Below are 25,575 nucleotides of genomic sequence, written 5' to 3'. Positions count from 1 at the left end.
GATGAACCTGTGAAGAACTAAGAAAACCATCAATCTTTTTATTTAAAATTTCTACCTGGTTTGACAGCATAGTAACCGAATCGATGTTATAAACATCGGCTGTTTTCATTGGCTTTGTCCTCATGACTTGCCATTGATAGTTATTCAGTGACATCTCCTCTATAAACTCATAAGCATCTTCAGGTGTTTTATTATTGATGGTTCCACCAGCAGCTGTGTCAACCATTTGCCGAGTCGAAGGATTCAGGCCATTATGGAAGGTTTGAACCTGTAGCCAAAACGAAAACCCATGGTGAGGGCACCTTCTCAGTAAGTCTTTGTATATCTCCCATGCATCATAAAGAGTTTCTAAGTCCATCTGCATAAACAAAGAGATATCATTACGTAATTTAGCCGTTTTAGCCGGCGAAAAATATTTTAATAGAAATTTTTCAGTCATTTCTTCCCAAGTAGTGATTGACTGTCGTGGTAACGAGTTCAACCATTGTTTAGCTTTGTTCCTCAATGAAAAGGAAAACAACCAAAGACGTATCGCATCATCAGAAATGCCATTAATTTTAAATGTATCGCATAGTTCCAAAAAATTTGCCTGGGATCTTCATCCTGCAAACCATGAAACTGAACAAACTGTTGTATCATTTGAATTGTGTTAGGTTTCAGTTCAAAAGTATTTGTAGCTACAGCAGGTCTAACTATGCTCGATTCAGTTCCTGTTAAAGAAGGTTTAGCATAATCATACATAGTGCGTGGAACAGGATTTTGATTAACCGTAATTACAGGAGGTAGCTGATTGTCTTGGTTTTCAGCCATCTCTTCGGTTGGGGGTTGAGTATCGTCCTCTTGCTCGTTCTCTGTGTATCTTAAGCTTAGCCTTATTTCTCTTTGGTTTCTGCGAACTGTGCGATCGATTTCTTCTTCAAAAAGTAGTGGTCCTGACGGGCTTCTTCTAGTCATAAACTATAAAAACTTGCCAAGAGAAAGAAAAAGTAAATTAATAAATAAAAAAATTAAATTGCATGAAAAATAGATGGCTAAAGTAATAAAAAATTAGCATTCCTAATATCTTAGTTCCCGGCAACGGCGCTAAAAACTTGATCGCGTTATTTCGTGATAAGTTTAAATATTTATAATTAATCATTCTTGAAACTAACTATTATTGCGATGTAGGCAAGTGTACCTATCGAACAATAGTATAGTTTTAGCAAGACTGGATTGTCGAACCCAAAGGAACTAAAAGTACTAGTAATGACTGTCTTTTTATTATCTAACCTAAGAATAATGGGGTTTTGTTTTAACTAACTAATTAACTAATTAAGAATTCACAGAGAATAGAATTGGGGGATTACTTTTGGAAAACAATTGAATTAAGACAATACCTAAGGAAAAATCCACCTAGACTGTACTTGTTATTCTGGCTCTGAATCGGACGATTTATTCATTTAACTTGTTCCGTAGAGATCCCTAAGTTATGTTATTATCCATATTCAAGACTAATAACGTCTAATCCCTAGATTGAATAATTGAGACTTTTCTCTAATTAACACCCTAGGGTTTCATTAACTCGATCTATGGATCCCCTTATTAGGTTTCACCCTAATCCGGCAAAATCTTGTCACCCTATGTCTAAGTGCGCAAACAACTCCACTTAATTATGACAAATGTACTCTTAGACAGGGTCTATTCCTCCTCTGAATAAGAGCTTATCTTGAATCAATATCCTGGGATATCAAAACAAGAATTAAGAACACATAATTAAGAACAAGATAAATATTTATCATACAATTCAGAAAATAATAACAAGATTTATCTAAGGTTTCATTCCCCTTAGGTATTTAGGGGTTTTAGTTCATAACTAAATAAGAAAACATCTCAGAATAATAAAGAATACAAAACATAAAGAAAACCCAAAACTCCTGAAGGGGAAATTGAGGAGAGATCTTCAGTCTTGATGATGAATCCAGCTTCTGAGATGGATCAATAGGCTTCCTTGGAGTCATTTCTTACTCCCTCCCTGTGTGTCCCATTTTCTTCCTCCTCTAGGGTGTATTTATAGGCTTTGGAATGCCTAATAGCCCTCAAAATTAGCCTTTTTCAAATTAGACTGAACTTGGGCTTGCAGGAACACGCCCGTGTGTGATTATCTCAGGCCGATCTCAAGCCTGCCAAATTGACACGGCTGTGTGGTCTGCCTGTGTGAGGAGGTCCAGGCCGTGTTGATTTTGTACTTTGGCCTATTTTCTTTGTTTTTGGTCCGTTTCTCGTTCCTTTCACTCTTCTATGCTCTCCTAAGTATAAAATATGAAATTAAAGCATTAGAAGCATCGAATTCACCAATTCTAAGGGAAAATCATCAAATAAATGCGTTAAGCATGGGGTAAAAATGTGTATAAATTACGGTTTATCATGTACACTTGCACATTTTCCTCGTTTCAAGTTTTTAGCACCGTTGCCAGGGACTGTTTTAAAATGTCATTATTTGTGAATTTGTTAGTTTACATTTTGGTTTATTTTTTTTTACTGTTTAATTTTTAACTTAATTAATTTTTCTGTGATTATTTTAGGTGTTTATGAGTATTGTCCAAATTATTGACCTACTCCCTGCAGACCCTGAGATAGAAAGAACTTTTCGACAGTGAAGAAGACAAGCAAATCAGAGGAGGACCGAAGAGATGAACTTTGAAAATCCAATCTAAGGAAACGGAAGAAACCTTGCTCAGAATCCTATCCTTATTGTTAATGATAGGGATAAAGCTTTACGACAGTATGCCGTGCTAGTATTTAAGGATCTTAATCCGGGTATTAAGAGACCCGAAATTGAGGCACAACAGCTTGAGCTAAAGCTAGTCATGTTCCAAAGTCTTCAGACAGTGGGCTAATTCAGTGGAATGCTTACCTAAGATCCTCACCTACACTTAAGACTATTTATGGAGGTGAGCGATTCTTTCAAGTTAGCCGAAGTACCCGAAGATACATTATGATTGAAGCTATTCCCATATTCACTGAGGGACAAAGCTCGAGCCTGGTTGAACTTATTGTCACCGAACTCAATTTCCACATGGCAAGAGTTAGCAAAAAGATTCCTTATGAAGTATTTCCCACCTAGCAAGAATGCTAAGTTTAGGAATGAGATCACTGCCTTCCAACAAATGGACGATGAGTCTTTGTATGAGGCATGATTAAGGTACAAAGAGTTATTATGAAAGTGCCCTCATCATGGAATCCCACATTTCATCAAACTTGAGACATTTTATAATGGTCTTAATGCTCACACGAGGATGGTAGTGGACGCTTCTGCTAATGGTGCTCTCCTTTCTAAGTCTTATAATGAGGCTTATGAAATTATTGAGAGGATTGCCAGCAACAATTACCAATGGCCAACCAACCAAGCAGCATCAGGAAGACGAGTTGCTGGAATACATAAATTAGATGTTCTTACTTCACTCGTATCTCAGGTATCATCAATATCCTCAATGTTTAAAAATCTTACTACTAATGGGTCTAATAGTTTTGCAGCACAACCACCAAATCAATTTAAAAATATAGCCTGTATTTATTGTGGGGAAGGACATTTGTTTGAAGAATGTCCATCAAACCTAGAATCCATGTACTACATAGGTAACCAGAACCAAAACCGAGGAAGGCAAGGACTGCAATCCAATTTTTATAACCTATCGTGGTGAAACCACTCAAATATTTCCTAGAGTAACCAAGGAGCTGGAACCAGTAATACTTACGCCCAACCTAGATCGACCCAGCCACCAAGTTTTCCCCAAAAAGTTTAGAAACCAACCCAAGCTGAACCATCCAATGGCTTAGAAAATATGTTGAAGGTATACATGGCCAAGAATGACGCCTTAATCCAAAGCCAAGCAGTTACATTGAAAAACCTAGAAAACCAAATAGGCCAGCTTGCAACTAAACTCAGGAACCGACCACAAGGTGCTTTACCTAGTGATATGGAAAATTCGAGGAATCTAGGGAAGGAGCATTGCAAAGCATTAACATTGAGGAGTAGAAAGAAAGTATAGCCCAACACTATTGAAGCTAAAAAGGAGCAAGCTGATGCTCAAGAATCAGAGAAAGTTCAACGAGCGTTGAAATTCTAGTTTCACAAGAACCAAAATCTGCAAAAACTAACAAGGTAATTTCAGAACCAGCTAATTCTGATCAACTAACAACCCCGTCAGATGTAGAATTGCCACAGAAGACGAATCAACTAGTTCTAGTAAAGAAACCACCACCACCATACCCTCAAAGACTTCGAAAGCAGAAGTAGGAGATTCAATTCAAGAAGTTCTAGACGTACTCAAGCAACTTCATATCAACATCCCGTTGGTTGAAGCACTTGAGCAAATGCCGAACTACGTCAAATTCATGAAAGATATCCTGTCCAAAAAATGAAGACTCAGAGAATTTGAGATGGTAGCTCTAACGAAGGAATGCAGTGCATATCTTCAAGACAAACTACCCCTAAAATTGAAGGATCCTGGATGTTTTACCATACCTTGCAACATTGGAGCAACATATTTTGGTAAGGTACTATGTGACTTGGGTACGAGTATGAACTTGATGCCTATGTCAATATTTAGAAAGTTGGGGATAGGTGAAGTTAGACTTACTAGGGTTACACTTCAATTAGCAGATCAATCCTCAGTACATCCAGAAGGAAAAATCGAGAATGTATTGGTATGTGTAGATAAATTTATCTTCCCGTTTGATTTTGTTATCCTAGACTTTGAAGCAGACAAAAAAGTGCCAATTATCTTAGGAAGACCGTTCTTAGCAATCGGAAGGACCCTTATTGATGTACAGTAAGGTGAGCTTACTATGCATGTTCAGAATGATTAGGTAACATTTAACATTTTTAAGTCTATGCGATTTCCTGACACAATTGATGATTGTTCTGCAGTATCTGATTTAGGAGATTTAATAGTGGAGAAGGAGCTCAACTATATGGAGGATCCGTTGGAACAAATTTTGACATTAGATCTTTCGAATGATGAAGAGGAGGATGAGTACTTAGATTTGTTAGAAGCTAATCAAAGGAGATTTATTCCGCAATCCCACTTTGAATCTTTGGAGTTAGAGGAAAGGGATTATGCCTAACCAAAAGCATCAATCGAGGAGCCACCTAAATTAGAACTCAAGGTACTACCTTCAAATTTAAAATATGTTTATTTAGGTAACTCTTCTACTTTGCCTGTGATTGTTTCAGCAGAATTAACTACTGAGCAATAAGAGAAACTCATCTTGGTGTTGAAACAATTCAAGAGGGCTATCAAATGGACCATAGCTGATATCCGTGGTATTAGCCCATCTGTATGCATGCGCAAGATCATACTAGAAGATGGTGAGAAAGGGACGATTGATGGACAATGAAGACTGAACCCCATCAGGAAGGACGCAGTAAAGAAAGAAATCATTAAGTTGTTAGATGCGGGTATAATTTACTCCATCTCAGATAGTTCATGGTAAGTCCGGTCTAGTGCGTGCCAAAGAAAGGAGGTATCACGATCATTGAAAACAAAAATAACGAGTTGATACCGATAGAACAGTTATGGAATAGAGAATTTGCATCGATTACCGGAGCTGAACAAGGCGACTAGGAAAGATCATTTTCCTTTGTCATTTTTGGACCAAATACTGGATAAACTCGTGGGTCGAGACTATTATTGTTTTCTTGATGGATACTTTGGGTATAATCAGATTACAGTAGCATCAAAAGATCAGCACAAGACAACATTCACCTGCCCATATGGTACATTTGCATTTAGACACATGCCATTTGGATTATGTAATGCATCTGCTACATTTCAAAGATGTATGATGTCTATTTTTACTGACATGGTTGAGAAGTATATGGAAGTTTTTATAGATGATTTTTTAGTATTTGGAGATATGTATAACGATTTCCTAGCCAATCTAGCCGAGGTACTAAGGCGATACGAAGAAACAAACCTAGTACTCAACTGGGAAAAGTGTCATTTCATGGTACGAGAAGGGATTGTTCTAGGGGATCAGATAGCGAGACATGGAATCGAAGTAGATAAAGAAAAGGTAGATGTTATTGAGAAAATCCAACCTCCAACATCTGTAAAAGGTGTTAGGAGCTTTTGGGGCCACGTCGGTTTCTATCGAAGATTCATCAAGGACTTCTACAAAATTGCTAAACCCTTATGCAAATTGTTGGAGAAGGACTCGACGTTCAAGTTTGATGAGGAATACTTAAAGGCTTTCAAAGATTTGAAGAGTCGATTAGTTACGGCACCCATAATATCACACCAGACTAGGATCTGCCATTCGAATTGATGTGTGACGCAAGTGACTTCACAATTGGAGCCGTTCTGGGCCAGCAAAGGAACAATGTTTTTCATCCCATTTACTATGCAAGTCGAACTCTGACAGGAGCTCAACTGAATTATACGGTAACAGAAAAAAGTTACTTGCTATTGTGTTTGCTTTTGATAAGTTTCGATCTTATCTTGTAGGTACCAAAGTGACTGTCTATACGAACCACTCGGTAATTAAGTACTTAATCTCTAAGAAAGATGTTAAGCCGAGGTTTATCTGATGGGTACTTCTACTTCAAGAGTTCGATCTAGAAATTCAAGATTGAAAGGGAGTGGAAAATCAAGTAGCAGATCACTTGTCCAGATTGCAGTCGCAAGAAGGGAACTCTCCTCTTATACCAATTCAAGAAATATTTCCAAATGAACACATACTAAAGGTAAATCATGTCCATAATACCCCTTGGTTTGCTGATATTACTAACTATTTAGCTTGTGGTTTGATGCCGATTGATAAGACGTATCATCAAAGGAAAAAATTTCTTCATGATGTGAAGTACTATTTCTGGGAAGAACCATACTTGTTCAAGAAGTGTGCAGATCAAATGATCAGGAGATGTGTGGCAGAAAATGAAGTATAAAAGATTCCATACCATTGTCACTCAGCTCCAAGTGGGGGACACTTCAGAGGTACTCGTACTGCAGCTAAAGTATTGTAAGCCGGATTCTTTTGGCCAACACTATTCAAGGACGCATACGCTTACGTAAAGAGTTGTGATCGATGTCAAAGGGTCGAAAATATCACTAGTAGAAATGAGATGCCTCAAAAAAACATCATTAAGGTAGAATTATTCGATGTTTGGGGTATTGACTTCCTCGATCCTTTCCCTCCGTCTTTTGGTCACAAGTACATCTTGGTAGCTATAGACTACGTGTCTAAGTGGGTCGAGTCTGAAGCTTATCCAACAAATGATGCTAGGGTTGTAATAAAGTTTTTCCAGAAACATGTGTTCCCATCGTTTGGAGCCCCAAGAGCTATTATCAGCGATGAAGGTTCCCATTTTGTGAACAAGTGGTTGAACTGGTTGTTAGATAAACATGGAGTGAAACACAAGGTCACTATAGCTTACCATCCGCAGATGAATGGGCAAGCTAAACTGGCAAATAAGGAGATCAAAGGCATACTTGAGAAGGTAGTTTGCCCGAACCGACAAGATTGGTCCAAAAGACTGGATGATGCTTTATAGGCTTATAGGACAACATACAAGACACCTTTAGGGATGTCACCCTACAGGTTGGTCTTTGGGAAAGCTTGTCATCTTCCCTTGGAGTTAGAACACAAAGCTTACTGGGCCCTTCGACAACTCAACTTGGATCTTAAACCTGATAAAGAGAAACGGATGCTCCAACTCAATGAGCTAGAGGAATTCCTAATATTCTCGTACGAAAATGCCAAACTACTCAAGGAGAGACTTAAGAAATGGCATGTCAAGCACATTCGAGTTAGAGAGTTTGAAGCACGTCAGCAAGTCTTGTTATTTAATTCTAGATTAAAGTTCTTTCCAGGTAAACTAAAATCACGTTGGTTCGGTCCATTTACGATTCATCGCGTCTATCCATACGGAGTTGTTGAACTCCAAGGTAAGGGAGGCAATTTTCAAGTTAATGCTGAGCGTCTGAAACATTGCTGGGGAGATAAGACTGAACGGAATCAAATTTTTTTCACTCTATTAGATGTTTAAATTTTCTTATTTTCCTTTTTAATAAATGATTTAGGCTATATTTTCGAGATTAGTATGTCTAAATCAATTCTGTCCAGGAGATTGGAACTTAAGTGGGACCGCTTGTGATCCCTCTAATTTTTCCTGGGAATTGATTTTAACATAATTTTTCGAGAAATTATTCCCTAAATAGAAAAATAAATTTTTAGTTTTTAAAATAATGAGGTCAATTTTGACCTAAGTTTAAATTGCAACTCAATTTCAAATTTTCATTAAGTCTAGGGACTTAATTGAATTATTTTCAAAATATGGTTGCTCTTTTCAGTAAATAATAAAAACTAGATGCCTCTTTTTGTAAATATTTTTAAAAGGCTACTAGAATAAATGTTTTAATTCAAAAAAAAGATGATAAATATTAATATAAAATTATATCCATTATAATATATATTAATTATTATCAACTTTATATAGAGTTAGGATTAGTGTTAATTTCATCATACTTATTTGATAAGTTTTAATAATAATAAGATGATAATCGTTAATATATAATTATATCTATTATAATTTATATATTAATTTTATCAATTTAGCATAGAATTAGGATTAGTTTTAATCATATCTGATTTTTGTTTAAATAAATTAATAGCATTAATAATTTAATATGCATATATTAATTATTAATTGTTGTTAACTTGGATTAAAATTAGAACTTAGAGTTTTTAATTATTAAAATTCTCTAAGAATTCTACTTTAAGTCCTATTCCTTTCATTATAAATACTACCTTATCCATTCTTTCATCACTAAAAATCCCAAACACCAAAATCCTTAAAGTGCCGCAAACCCCTAGCCTAGCAACCATTCAGCCTAGCAACCATTCGGCCAAGCAAACATCCAACAGCCCAGCTCCATCGTACATGCCGAGCACACCTGCCCCCATCATGCACTGTATTGCACGCCTCATCTTGCTCCAGCACCTGCGCATGTCCAGCTCCAGCACTCACCAGGCCCGCACCTTGGCACTGCATCTATTCTAGCTCCAGCGTGCGAGCGCCTAAGCTGTTGCCCACTCAGCTTTGCAGCCTACTGCCCGTGTAGCTCATCGTGCTAAGCCTATGCCACTTCTTGCTCCTACTCGATGAGTCTGCTTGCTGTCTGGCACTTGTGTGGCACACACCTACACCAAGCACCTTAGTCGAAATCTTCCAACCCACCTTAAATTGACCTCTTTTGTTTATTAATTACTTTTAAGAGTTCTGAGTTTTATAAAAAAAGGTTGTAAGACAATTTTTTCTCCCAAATTTTGATTTTATTCAATTATTTAACTTTTCAGTTTACTAAATTATTACTAAATTTTGTGGATTAAATTTTTGATAAAATAATTTTTCTCATCTTTTGTTCAGGTTAATCATGCCTCGTAAGAGAACTCGTGCTTGTGCTCAAACTGATGAAACACAAAATAAATTCTATTGTGAATAAGCCAAAGAAAGATATGAGGGTATCTTCAAAAATCAACAGATGCATCTAGAGAAAGGCTTCACTTTGAAAGGGAGCAACTACAAAGACTTTATGGCACGTATTCATTAAGATGCTGAAGCCCTCAATTGAGAATTGTTTTGTGAAAAGAGGCCTAGTGTGGATGAGGAACTAGTTCATGAATTCTACACGAATTTAACCTCAAGCGATTTGACAGAAGTTCCAGTTCGAGAATCAAGGTACCAATAAGTTCAAATGCTATTAATGAGTTCTTTGAATTGCCTGATTTCAAAGACGATGAATATTCTTCTTTGATGAGCAACATCAAGCATGAAAATTTGCAAGAAATTCTTGAGGAACTTACATGCCAGGTTCTAAGTGGACTATGTCAAAGCAAGGAATCCACACTTGTCGAAGAGAATCTTTGACACCACTTGCAAAGGTATGGTTCTATTTCATCTGGTTCAGCCTTATGCCTAGTTCGCATGGGACTACAATCTCGTTAGAGCGAATGGTCTTATTATATTCGATTTTAACTGGAAAGACCATTGATGTGGGAAAAATCATCCTACGAGAGATGAGGAACTATGCCACTAGACGTTCTGGCCCCGCTTACTTTCCCTTTACGATAACAATTTTGTGCTTAAAAGCTGAGACTCTTGCAAACGTAAAGAAGACAGGGTATAGCCAGGGCACAATCATAGATTGGGACCTTTATATAGTTGGAGATTCTATTCTACAGTAGCGAATTGAAGAAAGAAAGGATCCTGAAGAAGAGAAAGAAGATCGAACTAATGCAATTGGCTGAAGTCCCTGATAAGGTGGAACCACTTGAACCAGAAGTTGAACCTGATGACGAAACCTCAATGTTCAGAGCTCAACCACCTAGCCCAGATCTTGAAGATGAACTGTCAAAGTTGATGGACATAATGCAGCATATGCAATGGCAGCAATAGGCATACTAGAGATACTAAAAAATAAGGGATGACTCAGTGAGAAGTGCTCTTATGAAAATTTACAATGACCCATTTATTTTTGTGCCTGAATTTCCAGATTTTATATTTAAACCATGGAGTCCATTATCGAAGAAGTAGCGAAGTAATTCATGCAAAGGCGATAGTGATGGAGCAAAAGATGAGTCAAATTTGAAAGGGTCTGCAAATAAATAAAGGGGGGATCTTGACTTTATTTTATTTCTATTCTTAGGTCATTTTTGGATTAAGTTAATTAGGAATTTTTTATTTTAAATTAAGAGAGGAAAATCACTAATAAAATTTGAGCAAGTCACAAAGTATAAAGTGTGGTAATAGGTATATACATGTCTAGGATTGGATTTAGAAAAGAGCTTGGTACTTAAGTAGTCAAATTAACTCACCTCCTCTTTTCTAAAATCCTACCTGGTGTATAGTATGTATTCACTTTAAACAATGAGGATATTGTTCATTTTAAGTTGGAGGGACAGAAATTTTGAATTATTTTCACTCAGAATAAATTTTTCTGTTAATTATGATTAGGATATATTTTGTTCAATAATTTGAAATTTTGTCAAGTATGCTAAACTTTAGTATGAATAAAGTTCTATTATTTCAATGAATTGTTATGTTAGCTTAATAATGATATAAATGTATTTTTAATAGAGCATGCAAATCACACCATAAAATTTTAGTTCCTTACAAAAGTTAGGCATGCATGAAAGTTTAAGTCTTTAGAATTGACTTAGTAGTTTCTTGAGGCGAAATCCTAGGAAGCATGGAATGTTGGAAATGATTTAGGCAATTTTTGTTTGGACCGTTTGAGCCTTTCAAGCCAACCATGATGAAATTTTTATCCTTTGAAACCCAACTTTGAGACTATATGGCCTAATTTTATTTGAACCCTTGCAAATTTAGCCGTCATTTCTCTCTTAACTATCTCAAAATTGTCCCAAACACTAGACTCGGTACTATTCCAAGTATTCATTGAAAATAAGTTTGGGGGAGTTGAAAAGAAGTATAAAATGCTCTTAAAATTGTGGTACATTCAGGAAAATGCTCGTGCATTTTGTCTTAAAAAAAAAAGAAAAAAAAAGCATATGTATCTAAAAGAGAACGTACAAAAGAGCATATGAAAGAAAAAAAAAGGTTAGTGTATTGAAGGTGATTATTTCGAAGGTCCAATACAAGCAGAGTCTAGGGTTTAAAAGCCTAAAATTATCTATCTTTTACCTACCTTTAAGCCCAGCCACGTTACAACCTTGTTAAAGACCTATTGTTTTAAAAGTTCCAATGCTACCTACATTAGTGGAGAGAAATTGCTACATACAACATATGAAGACATAAGTTAAACTTAATGATTGCAGCTTAATCTTGAATAAAGGGAATAAAATCACATTGGTACGGTTTAACATGACTTTATTAGGGAGCATTTAGTCTAATTTCTGCTATCATAATAGTTGTTGAGATTAATTTGAACAATATGTATACTTAAGTAGCATAATTATCAAATTTCTTTTCCTTGAGAATAAGTATATTAAATTCATAATTTTGGGAGAATGTTGTTCTGAAGGAGTTTTTCAAAGGTGTTTCCGAGAAAATCTTTTCAAAATTTGTGCATTACTCGGGACGAGCAATGAATTAAGTTTGGAGGTGTGGAAACACAAAAATTCACGCTTTTTTACATACCCTTTTTAGCTTAAAATCATACCATTTCGATTAAATTCTTGTCGAAAAATAATTAATTTTTATAAAATAATTAAATTATACTTAAAATATGAACATGATGAATTTTAGTTAATTTTATAATTAATTTTGAGTAATTTTGGTTATTTTCAATAGAATTGCGCAAAAGGCAAAAAATGGCTCGGCAGACACTACTTAAAGCACAAAACCAAGAAGCAATTTGAAGTATCAAGGCGAAATAATTTTCAGCCTAAGACGGTCCAATTATGTGTATTAATTCATAATATAATTAATTTTAATTTATATCCAATTTAATTTGGGCTAAATAAATTAATATTAATTAATTATGGAAAAAGTTATCCAATTAAATCGAACCAATTGAAGTGAACCGACAAAAGATTGGGCAGCCTAAAACCGGCCATATGCTGACCGAAATTAACTTATTAGTTGATTAATTAAGCTTTCAAAGAAGCCCTTGAAGTATTGTCAAAGTTTCATTCAAACCCCTCCACAATTAGTGGATTTTTGGATTTGCCCCAAGCCATTTTTAGCAAAGTTGAAAGCATCAACTTTGCCAAATAGGTGGTCGTCCAAGGGGTGGCTCTTTGGCTGCTATTTTTAGCAAATTTCAGCTGCCACACTCAGCTATAAAAGCCCCCATTGCCTGATCATTCAAAGCATCTCATTCATTCCTCATTCATTTCACAACACTTCTCTTCTCTCTCATTCTTTTTCTCTCATTTTTCTATTTCAATTCCCTTGCTCTTGTGCCTATTTCTTCCCTTGGAAAACGGGTGTTCTTCAACCATTTTAGAGCAGCAATTGAGTGTTCATCGAAGCCTTGATCGGCGAGGACAATAAGAAGGAAGAACGGAGCAACCAAGTCAAAGCCTTGGAAAACCACCGGATTTGATTCTTGTCCCCTATCTCATTAATTTTTGTTGTTTTTATGATGAACATATCTATGAGTATTCATCTTGTTGGAATGGTTAATTTAATCAGCTTAGCTTGAGTTTAATTTGTGTTGTGTTGATTGCATTTCGTCTTCTTAAATTGTTAAAATTGTGTTTATGTTGTTATAGGCCTCGGTAAAATGCTTGATTAAGTAAAATCATGCCTAAGTTATTCTTCCGTTACGACTGTGAGGTAACTAATGAATTAATTATTTAAACAGATTGAAATTACAATTAATTGACACAGTACTTTATCAGTGCATATTTATTCTTCTAAGGTAGCTGAAGGTTAAATTAGCAATGTATCTGACGATATTATTGCCTTGCATAACTTGCAAGATTATTGTTATTAAACTGTTTCAAGGTAGAGATACCTTGTTACCTCACATAGTCTTTTATATGCTTGTTAGATTTAATTAATCATTTGAATTGACAAAGGGATATGCAAGATATTAGTTCAGTTTATTGAGTATGTGCAATAACATGTTTGCTTACTAGAATCTGTTTAGCTAGTTGAATTAACATAGGGATATGTCAAGAGATAAATAGATTTTGGTATGTAAGTATGTTCATAAGTTAGCAAATTACCCGGTTGTCGTGATTTTATTCGTGACAATATAAACGTAAGTATAATAATTCTAAGATGAGAAGTGTAATTAATTCAACACAATTATATCATTTTGATTAAATCTTATTTTGAAATCGTGCATTAGAACTTTCTTTTACTTCATTTTATTTATTTATTTTAATTTTCTTAATTTTTTAATCACCCTCTTTAAACAAAATATTTTTCTTCACCAAAGTGTTTTAAATTGCATTCATAAATAATCATTTTCACAGTCCCTGTGGGTACGATAACTCAACATTTACTTGTCACTTTATTACTTGTTGCGATTGTGTACACTTGCACATTTCCATCATTCCACCTATGGAGTCTAATGAATTTGTAATTAGAGTATCGAACCCCTTTGGCAAGTGTATGTTGGTTGATAAAGTGTGTAAGAACTATCCATTGATGATTCGGGATATTTGTTTTTCGGCTGATTTGATGTTGTTACATTTGATGAATTTGATATAATTCTGGGTATGGATTGGCTAACATTGCATGATGCTATTGTGAATGAAAGACGATTGATTTGAGATGTCAAAATAGTGAGATTATCCAGATTGAGTCAGATGATTTGAATGGGTTACCAGCAGTGATATCATCGATTTAGCTCAGAAATATGTGAGAAAGGGTTGCAAAGCTTATTTGCTTATGTGCTTGATATGAAAGTGACTGAAAAGAAGATTAAATCAGTGCCAGTTACCATCAATCCGAGAGGTTGAGTTTGGCATTGAGTTAGTGCCAAGAACAACACCAATATCAATAGCTCCGTACAAAATGGCTCCGACAGAATTGAAAGAATTAAAAGCTCAATTGCAAGAGTAAACTAACAGAGGGTTTACAAGGCCGAGTTTCTCACCTTGGGGTGCTCCCGTGTTGTTTGTGAAAAAGAAAGATGACATGATGAGAATGTGTATAGACTACAGACAATTGAATAAAGTGACAATCAAGAACAAATACCCTCTACCGCGGATTGATGATTTGTTTAATCAATTGAAAGGGGCTACAATGTTTTCAAAGATAGATTTGAGATCAGGTTATTATCAGTTAAGATTTAAAGATTCTGATGTACTGAAGACTGCATTCAGAACGAGATATGGTCACTATGAATTCTTAGTTATGCCTTTTGGGCTAACGAATGCACTTGCTACCTTTATGGACTTAATGAACCAGATTTTTAGACTGTACCTAGATCGATTTGTTTTTGTGTTCATAGATGATATTTTGATATATTCAAGAGATGAAACTGAGCGTGCCGAGCATTTGAGAATTGTATTGCAGACTGTGCGTGATAAGTAGTTATATGTAGCGTTTAGTAAATGTGAATTCTGGTTCTGCGAGGTTAGTTTTTTGGGGAATATTGTGTCAACATCGGGTATTCGAGTCGATCTGAACAAGATTTCTGCAATAATGGATTGGAAGCTGCCAAGAAATGTATCTGAAGTCTGCAGTTTTCTGGGACTAGCTGGCTATTATAGACGGTAAAAGCTTTTCGACAATTGCAACTCCATTGACGAGATTGCTTCAGAAAGATGTAAAGTTTGAATGGTCAGAGAAATGTTAGAAAAGTTTCTTTCGACTGAAGCTCTAGTGTTAATACAACCAGAATCAAGTAAAGAATTTGTGATCTATAATTATGCATCATTGAATGGTCTGGGCTGGGTTTTGATGCAAGAAGTCAAATTCATAGCTTATGCCTTGAGACAAGTGGAGCCGCATGAAAAGAAATACCTGACGCACGATTTAGAGTTAGCAGCCATCGTGTTTGCATTGAAGATTTGGTGCCATTATCTGTTCGGTGAGAAATTTCATGTTTCTTGAGATCATAAGAGTTTGAAATATCTGATGACTCAGAAAGATTTGAATTTGCGACAGCGGAGATGGCTAAAATTACTAAAAGATTACGAACTAGTGAGTGACTACCATCCGGGAAAAGCAAACGTTGTTGCGGATGCATTAAGCTGGAAATCTTTGTTTGTTCTTCGTGAAATGAATACTCAATTGGCTCTGTCTGATGATGGTTCGATAGTAGCTGAGTTAAAAGTGAGACAGTTGTTTTTACAGCAGATTTGTGATGCTCAAAAAGTTGATAATGAAATGTTAGCAAAATGAGCTCAATGTGATTCAAACCCTGATTCAGAGTTTCAATTTGATTTCGATGATTATTTAAGATTCAGAAGCCGAATATGTGTTCCGAGAAATTTAGAGTTGATTCAGATGATTTTGAATGAAGCGCATAGTAGTCGTTTAACTGTTTATCTGGGAAGTATTGAAATGTATAATGACTTGAAATAGCTCTATTGGTGGCATGGCATGAAACGAGATATTTTAGAGTTCTTTTCTAAATGTTCGATTTGTCAGCAAGTTAAAGTTGAGTACTAGGTACCGTCTGGTTTATTACAGCCGATTATGATTCCCGAGTGGAAATGAGATAGAGTGACTATGGATTTTGTATCGGGATTGCCCCTATCTCCAAGAAAGAAAGATACGATTTGGGTTATAGTTGACAGGTTGAAAAAATCGACTTATTTTATTTCGGTACGAACAGAGTGTTCGCTTGAAAAGTTAGCTGAGTTGTATATCTCCGAGGTTGTGAGATTACATGGAGTACATGTTTCTATAGTTTCGGATAGAGATCCGAAGTTCACATTGAGGTTTTGGAAGAAACTGCAAGAGGCATTAGGTACAAAGCTACATTTTAGTACCGCTTTTCACCAGCAGATGGATGGTCAATTCAAGCAAGTTATACAGATACTTGAGGATATGTTACGATGTTGCATTCTTGAGTTTGAAGGTAGCTGGGAGAAATATTTAACGCTGATTGAATTTGCTTATAACAATAGCTTTCAATCGAGTATAAAAATGGCACCTTACGAAGCTTTATACGGTTGGAAGTGTCGAACACTATTGTACTAGACTAAGTTTAACGAAAATAAGATTCACAGGGTCGATCTGATTAGAGAAACAAAAGAGAAAGTGAAAGTGATCCGAGATAGTTTGAAAGCAGTGTCAGATAGTCAAAAATCTTACGCAGATTTGAAAAGGAAAAATATTGAGTTTTAGATCGAGGATAAAGTATTTTTGAAAGTATCTCAGTGGAAGAAAATACTTCGATTTGGTCGTAAAGGCAAATTAAGTCTGAGATTCATCGAACCATACGAAATTATCGAGTGAATTGAACTAGTGTTTTATCAGCTAGCATTGTCGTTTGAGTTAGAAAAGACTCATAATGTGTTTCATGTTGGATGCTTTGACGATACAGATCTAATTCCTTACATATTATTTCTTCGACTGAAGTTGGGATTCAGTCAGATTTATTGTACAGTGAAGAACTGATCCAAATTCTAGCTCGTGAGATCAAAGAATTGAGAAATAAAAGAATAGTGTTAGTGAAATTTTTATGGCATCAACACGGAGTAGAAGAAGCTACGTGGGAACCCAAGGATGCTATGAGAAAGCAATATCCAAACCTATTCGCTGGTAAGATTTTCGGGGACGAAAATCCTTAAGGGGGAGAGTTGTAACAGCCTTGTTTTAGTTAAATCCAAACAGTGATTTCAGAACCACAAATCTGAGGTCGTAAAATTATTTTAATATTATTTTTGGTGTTTATAGCATGTGAATATATATGTGTGAATATTTCGTGAGCTAATTTTATCGTTTAATACCTCAATTTGAAAAAAAAAGGACTAAATCGGGTAAAATGCAAAAGTAGCATGCTAATAGTTAAAGGTGTTTAATGGTTATCAAATTGAATTATGGAAGTCCTTATGTTGTTATTAGACCATTGGTAGTGGAATTAGACATAGATAGCCTTATACTTTATGATTTAAATGTGTATTAATAAGGTTATTTAGGTAATTTGTTAATTAAATGATAATTAAAGTAAAACAAAACCAAATGGTCATCTTTATTCATCTTTTTGATCAAAACTAAGGAAAGAAATAAGGGTTGGGAGAGCTTTTAGGGTTCGACAAGTATTTGGCTTGATTAAGGTATGATTCTAGCTCGATTTTTTTATAATTTCTATGTTTTTTGTGATCGTTGCTTTGTGTTCTAGCTAGCCCATGCCTCAATTTTTGACAATGTTGATGTTTTGAAATTTTCCATTGATGAATTCATGTGTTTTTGGATGTTTGATGATGAAATATGAAAGCTTGGTGTTTGATATACATGTTTTGTAAAGTGAATTTTGAGTAAAAATGCATTTAGGGATTAAATTGAGAAAAGTGTAAATTGAGGGGTTAAATTGTGAAATAAATTAAAAATATGGACTTCTAGGGACCTATAAAGAATTTCCCTAAGCATGGGTCTTATTGAATTTTGTGAATTTAATGTATTTTTGAAATAGGGGCTAAATTGGAAGAAATGTGAAAGTTTAGGGCCAAAGTACAAAGTGGCTTAAATATGTGTTTGTGGATGAAATTTATTGAATTGGTGATTAAATGGATTGATTTTGAATACATTTAGATCAAGAAAGGAGGAATTCAGATCTAGATCGGGGGAAAACTAAAGTTTTTGACTAAACGATTCGATTCGTCGTTTTAGTATCTGAGGTAAGTTCGTACGTGATAAACATTGTTACAATTATGTTTTTAATGCTTTAATATTGCATAAATTATATACGTATGAGAAGATGGTTGTGTATGACGACGAATAGATTATGTTTGGCACTTAGTGTGCGTATCGAGATAGCTTCGGCTATATAAAGCACTTAGTGTGCGAATCGGAATAGCTTTAGTTATATATGGCACTTAGTGTGTGAGATTGAGATAGCTTCAGCTATGTTTTGGCACTTAGGGTACGAGATATCGAGTATTCGACAATATCACATAAAGTTATGAGTTCGATATGAATTTGTACAGGTATGTACATATAAAACATGAAATCCAAATAGAAGAAGTTATGAACTTGTTCATAAACACTTGAGTAAGTATGGGAAAGTTTGTTGGTCACCATGATTTAGATATTAATTAGTACAAGTTGATGATTTGTATATTATGAACTGTTGAGTTTATTTAGTACGAACTTGCTAAGCTATGAAGCTTATTGTGTGTGTTATTTATTTATGTTTTATAGAGAATCAAAGCTAACTTGGACTCGGGGATCATCGGGAAGCGTCATCACACTATCAATCATTTTTTTGGTACTTTTAAAGCTTTTTTATACGGTATATGGCTTGTAAATGTTGGTATGTATGGCCATTTAAGCTAGTGTCATCTTGGTATATTTTGAATTATGATATTAGCCATGAGATTTGGCTTTTAAATGGTGGTATGTATGGCCATTTAAGTTGGCTTGAATTGTGTTTGGTAAGTGTTATATATATGATGTATATAATACCTTATGTGTTGGTTTGTTTGGTATGGTTATGTGTTGGCTATTATGGATAGTTGTAAGTTGGTGTATTAATGCTTAAGGAATAGTATATTATGGTATGATTTATAGATAATAACTTGGTATGTTTTGAGTATGGAATTGAGTAGTTGAATTGGTTGTGGATAGATGGCATGATATATGTATGGAATAACATATTTTGGGTTGCTTAAATATGTATTGACTTGGTACCAATTAAGTTGCTATGTGTACATGAGAAAAGGTGGCAAATTGGCTTTACAAATGGCCTATTTTTGTCTACACGGGCAAAGACACGGGCGTGTGTCTCAGTCGTGTGCTACACACGGTCATGTTACACGGCCTTGTGTCCTCTGGGGTACCCTTTCGAATTAAGTCAATATACCTATAGGTTTGACACGGCCTAGACACACGGGCATGTCTAATGGCCATGTGTGGCACAAGGGCTGGTACATGGGCGTGTGACCGGTTGATAAACCATAAATTATACATATTTTTACCCCATGCTTAATGCATTTTATGAATGATTTCTCATTAGAGTTGGCGAATTCGATGCTCCTAATGCTTTAATTTCATGTTTTATACTTAGGAGAGCATAGGAGAGAGAAAGGAACGAGAAACGGGCCAAAAATGGAGAAAATGGGCCAAAGTACAAAATCAACACGGCCTAGACCTCCTCACACGGGCAGACCACACGGCCGTGCCAATCTGGCAGAATTGGAGCACGGCTCACACGAGTATAGCACACGCTCGTGCTATTCTAACAGGCTCGAACACGGCCTAAAGTAATTGCACACGGGCGTGTCCCTACCAAGCCCAAGTTAAGTCCAATTCGAAAAAGGCCACTTTTGAGGGCTTCTAAGCATTCCAAAGCCTATAAATACACCCTAGAAGAGAATAAAATGGGAGAAGGAGAAGATGGGGTAAAGTGTGACAACCCGAATTAGGGCCTAATCGGTATAGTGGTTTCGTGACCACAAATTCAAGATAGAAATAATTGTTTTATAATTATTTTGAGGTTTATGATATAATTTCATGATTGAGTGAAAATTTCGTAATGAAATTCTATGCATTAAGCACTTAAGTTGAGATTAGGGACAAAATCGAATAATTTGCAAAACTTGTGTTCTAGAAGTTTTTAGTATGAAATTGCTTTAGAATATTAATTAGGAGGTCTTAAATAGCAATTTGACCAATTTCTAAGTTCATGGGCAAAAATTGGACATGGATGGACTTTTTGGAAAGTTTAGTAGTAAGGGCATTTTGGTCATTTGTATATTAAATGAAATAAAATGGGAAAAATAACACAAAAATGGTCATCTTTTCAATTAGTTGCTGCCAAATTTTTGCTCTCGTCCATAGCTAGGGTTTCTTCAATTTTCAAGCTTCATAATCAAGAAAGACGTGGAATCGATCGTGATCGGGGAAAAGAAAAGCTTTCAGACTAAATTATAACATTTCTAAAGTTTGCACCGAGGTAAGTTTGTACATGAATAATTTATCGATTTTTTTATGTTGTTATCATATGAATTGGTGACTGTCCATAGAATGATTAAATGATGGAAACTTGCAAATTTAATTAGATTATGAATAAGTGTTAACGGTGAAAAAGGAAAGATTTTCCGGTTGAACCCTCGGAATAGGAACAATACGAATGACCCATTGTGAATACACGTGTGTAGTACTAAGTGCAGGCTACTACGTGTACCATACTGTTAAGTCGCCTGTGTAGTACTAAGTGCAGGCTACTATGCGTACTCAATGACTTCGATCACGTGTGTAGTACTAAGTGCAGGCTACTACGTGTACCAGATTGTTAGTCACATGTGTAGTACTAAGTGCAGGCTACTATGCGTATCAGATAGCTTCGGCTATAAGTGTGGAAAGGGGAAATATGTGTAAACAATGGAATATTTGTTATTTTTCTGTTGATTTCAACGGGGAAAATCAATAAAGTGGTAATATGTGAAAGTTATTATAAGGTGGATATGTGCAAATTTATGTTTATGAAAATTTAGGAGCTATGTGCTCGATAATTGAGTGAATTCTGGTATAACAGAAAGGACTAGGTGAAATTATGCAAGAGTGAATGTTAGAAATAAAACAGTGTTGGACAGTAGCAGTTACATGATTTTAAAATTTACCAAAAATCATGGACGTTGAATAAAAATGCAAATGATATATGAAAATAAAGCTTAATGAGTCTATTTTCACATAAAAGAACAGGGGAAGAAAAAGAATTTTATATTGTGTGATATTTGAATTCTTGTGAAATAGGGTCTGAATGAATTTGAAATCCCCTGTTCTGACTTTATAAATACACCATAAGTTTTAAAAAAATTATTAAGAGTCATACTTTACATGCATGGATTCTTTATGGAGTCTATTTTTAAGGGAAACAAACGGAATGGTCGTTGGAATTCTGTATAGGGAGAAATTTGGTTCATAGTGCACAGGGGTCAGAGTAGTTGAACCTTGAAATAGGGGAGACTTTAACTAATAAACTGTATTAATTGACCTGACCAAAAATTCTAAAAACAAATTAGCAAGTAGACATATGAGTCTAGTTTCAGGAAAAATTTACGGAATTGGATTTCATGTTTTGTAGCTCGAGATATGATTTTTTTAAACCGAGACTCCAGAAAATAGCCTGTCCTGAATATGTGATTATATACTAGTATGATTGTTTTACTTTGATAAATTGAATATCAATTTCGTACTTACTTACTAAGCTATATGCTTACCTTCTTTTCTTTTTCTTGTCTAATAGAATTACTAAGCCAGCTTGAGATTTGGAGATCGTCGGAGACCCATCCACACTATCAATACTTTTTGGTATTTGTAAACACTATTTTGGAATTATGACATGTATAAAGGGCTGAATCATTTTGTTATGTGTCATAATTAATTTGTTTTAAAATATTACTTTTCAAAATTTGATAATTTACTTGTACTTATGTATATCTGTTAATGTTATCTATTTTTGTTCAAGCTAGAGGAATTAATTGCGTAAGATTAGGTAAATGTGTGAATTCATGTTTTCGTGATCTGTAATATTCCGTACCTTGTTCCAGCTTAGAACATGGGTAAAGAGTGTTACATTTATTGGTATCAGAGCTGAGGTTTAGGCGGTTCTCAGATTTACGTACTGTGTGTGGAAGTCTATCTATACATGCCATAATTATATTATGATAGTGTGATGACTCCTGACAATTTAAATCGTGTTTTTATATAGTAAATGGATCCCGACCAAGCTGTAGCTGATGATGTAGAAAGTAATGCGCCGGCTACTGCACAAGGGACTGCGCCAGTTGAGAGCAGGCATGAGACACATGATCAGGGAGATTGGGCCCAGGAAGCCTTTGTAATAGCCCAAAATTGGGTCTAGTTGGAATAGAGGTTTCGGGACCACAAAATCTGAAATATAAATAATTATTTTATGATTATTTTGAGGTCTATGATATGATTGCATGATTGTGTGAAAATTTCTTAAAGAAATTCTATGCATAAAGTGCTTAATTCGAAGTTAGGGACTAAATTGAATAAGTTTCAAAACTTGCATTCTAGAAGTTTCTAGTATGAAATTGATTTGAAATATTAATTAGGAGGTCTTAAATAGCAATTTGACCAATTTCTAAGTTATAGGCAATGTAACACCCCGAACCCGAGACCATCGCCGGTGTCGGACACGAGGGGTTAACAAGCAAGTCCCCATATTGTGCCCACCAATTTGACATTTCCAGTCAGGCTGGAAAACTGCGTCACCGTCGCCTTAAAAATTATATCTCGAGTTTCAAAACTCGGAACCTGGTTTCGTAAATTTTCCCTGAATTAGAGACTCATATATCCATCCATGGATTTATTTCTAGAATTTTTGGTCGGGCCAATTGGTACAGTTTATTAGTTAAAGTCACCCATGTTACAGGGATTGACTGCTTTGATCTTCGCGCGTTACAACTTGAATATCTCTCTGTACAGGGCTTTAATACTGGTGCCGTTTGTTTCTAATGAAACTAGACTCAAAATGGAATCTGTAAATATAAGGCATGACTCCTAATTCTTTCTGGATAATTTATAGTAAATTTTTAAAGTTGCGACAGGGGACCCAGAAACCATTCTGGCCCTGTCTCACAATAGCTTTAATATCTCTTAACATGTAACTCCTATGACCATTTCGGTTCTTCCATATGAAAATAGACTCATCAAGGTTCATTTACATAGCTTATTCGCTATTTAATACCATTCCTAAAATTTTTGGTGATTTTTCACATTCACATCACTGCAGCTGGCAGCATCTGTTTTTAAGGTAGGTCATACCTATTTTGTAGTCTCCATGAACCAACTAGTCTTGCCATACATAGGTTCACATATGATCATTTTAACCATACCAATGGCTGATCATGTGACCAACACTCCCATTTCCAATCCATGATCACATCATGACACCATATATATATATATATATACAAACCGCAAATAGTCTAAGTTCAGTACTTCACTTTTACGAGCCATTTTCGCATGGCCGCATACATATACATCACAACATATTTAAACCAACAAGGGTAGTCCTATACATGCCATTTCAAAGTTCAACCAAAATTATACCAAAATGGAGGCTTTGATAGTGTAGATGACTTGACTTTAATGATCCGAATCCGATTGCTATCGAGCACTATCTATAAAATAGAGAGCCAAAGCAGCGGGTAAGCATATTTATGCTTAGTAAGTCTCAAGCAATAAAATCAGCTTTAATTAAAGCAATACATTCACATAACCAAATACATCATTTCATTAATACACATTCACATAATCATACTTACTTCACCATCCCAACTCTTATGTTCATACACAAATAACGGCTTCGTTAAGGCCGATAACTCGTTCCATCATAGGAGCGGATATGCATACGCTCTTACTCCTAGCGCGCGAAGCACACACCACACTTACCTTGTTATTGGGAAATTTCACAAGTGCATTAGCTGAAATTTTCCAGCAAGCTTATAATTTTCAAATCACATACCTTCGGAGTTTAACCGGATATAGCTACTCGTTCAAACGCCTTCGGGACATAGCCCGATTATGGTAACCCGCACCAAGGCCTACGGGACTTAACCCGAATATCACGATTTGCACAAATGCCTTCGGGTCTTAACCCGGATTTAACAACTTGCACGAATGCCTTGGTCTTAGCCGGATATAATTACTAGCATAAATGTCCTCGGGACTTAGCCCGGATATCACAATTTGCTCATGCACACACATACATCAATGATCATTACACATTCATGTTTCATTCTCGTTACTAAGGCTCAAACACAAACATATTACTAGCATAATCGCCTTGGGACTTAGCCCGGTATCATTCAATTGCTCATACACCCATAATCAATAATCATTACACATTCCTATTTCATTTCACATAATTGAGTAGGGTCATTTCTTGAGGACTTACCTCGGATGTTGTCGAACGGCTTTTACGGCTATTCGATCACTTTTTCCTTCCCTTGTCCAATTGTGGCCCTCTAAGCTCTTGAGCTAATTCAAACAAATTTAATTTATTAAAACCTCATTATGCTAGCTTATGGCGAATATGACAAGGAGTTTAAATGGTCATATGGCCACCCTTTAGCTTGAATACACAATGGTCATGCACATTTTATACTACATCAAGCAATTCAATACAATTCATTCGAGCATCAAGGAAAAGCTAAGGCCATCAATAGGCTACCTAAGGCCGAATATACATGTCCATGTTGAGGCCAATTATGCACTTAATACCACACAAAAACAGCATGCATTTTACTAGTTAATGCTTTGCATATTGTAGCTCAAAACTTATAATATAGCATCAAGCACTCATATGTGTGCTAGGCAAATGTGCTTGCAATTTCACAAACATTCTTCAACATCTTCTTCTTTAAACAAACATATTCATCACTTACTTCATAACCAAAACATCATGTGCAAACATATATATACATATATGAGCATGGCGAATTTCAAGGTGTCCATAGCCATCGAAAACACAAATTTTAACTAACATGCAAGAAGCATGAACCATGCTCATGAATGCATCATGGCGAATACATCACAATCATGCCCTTTCAACTTCAATCATGGTTAAACAAAAAGAAAACTCAAAGTCTTACTCAAGATGGCTACAAAGAAATTTCAAGAGTAAACAATCCATCATTGCATGCATCATCATCAAGCTTCACACTTAGCATGCAATGGCTTTATCACAATACCAACTTTTGACCAAATACCACTTCCATGTCATAACAAGGATTTGAACCATGGCTAACATGAACATCAAGTTGGCAACTAAACATGCATGAATCTCATGACACAACCTCATACATACCTTAATCTTGGTACAAGTATGGCCAAATCTCCTTCTAGTTCTCTTCTAAACCAAAAATGGAGCAAAATCCCTTTCTTCCTCCTTATGATTTTCGGCCAAAAGATGAGAAAGGATGAACACAACAATTTTTTTTCTTCCTTCTTTCTCAACTCACGGC

The 25,575-nt window shown here is 35.6% G+C and overlaps 2 non-coding genes across 2 annotated transcripts; one reads left to right on the top strand and one right to left on the bottom strand.

Annotated features, from left to right (window-relative positions):
- The first annotated feature begins 284 nt into the window (after window positions 1-284).
- On the top strand, window positions 285-391 carry LOC128295030 (small nucleolar RNA R71). The gene has a single exon (XR_008285337.1). It is a non-coding gene; the product is annotated as a small nucleolar RNA R71 (small nucleolar RNA).
- A 2,722-nt stretch (window positions 392-3,113) lies between these two features.
- LOC128295012 (small nucleolar RNA R71) lies at window positions 3,114-3,220 on the bottom strand. The gene has a single exon (XR_008285319.1). It is a non-coding gene; the product is annotated as a small nucleolar RNA R71 (small nucleolar RNA).
- Window positions 3,221-25,575: the final 22,355 nt, after the last annotated feature.

This window comes from Gossypium arboreum, chromosome 6, assembly GCF_025698485.1.
Source record: "Gossypium arboreum isolate Shixiya-1 chromosome 6, ASM2569848v2, whole genome shotgun sequence".
NCBI lineage: Eukaryota > Viridiplantae > Streptophyta > Magnoliopsida > Malvales > Malvaceae > Gossypium > Gossypium arboreum.
The sequence above is the reverse complement of the archived record's forward strand: the minus strand, read 5'-3'. Positions and strand labels throughout refer to the sequence as shown.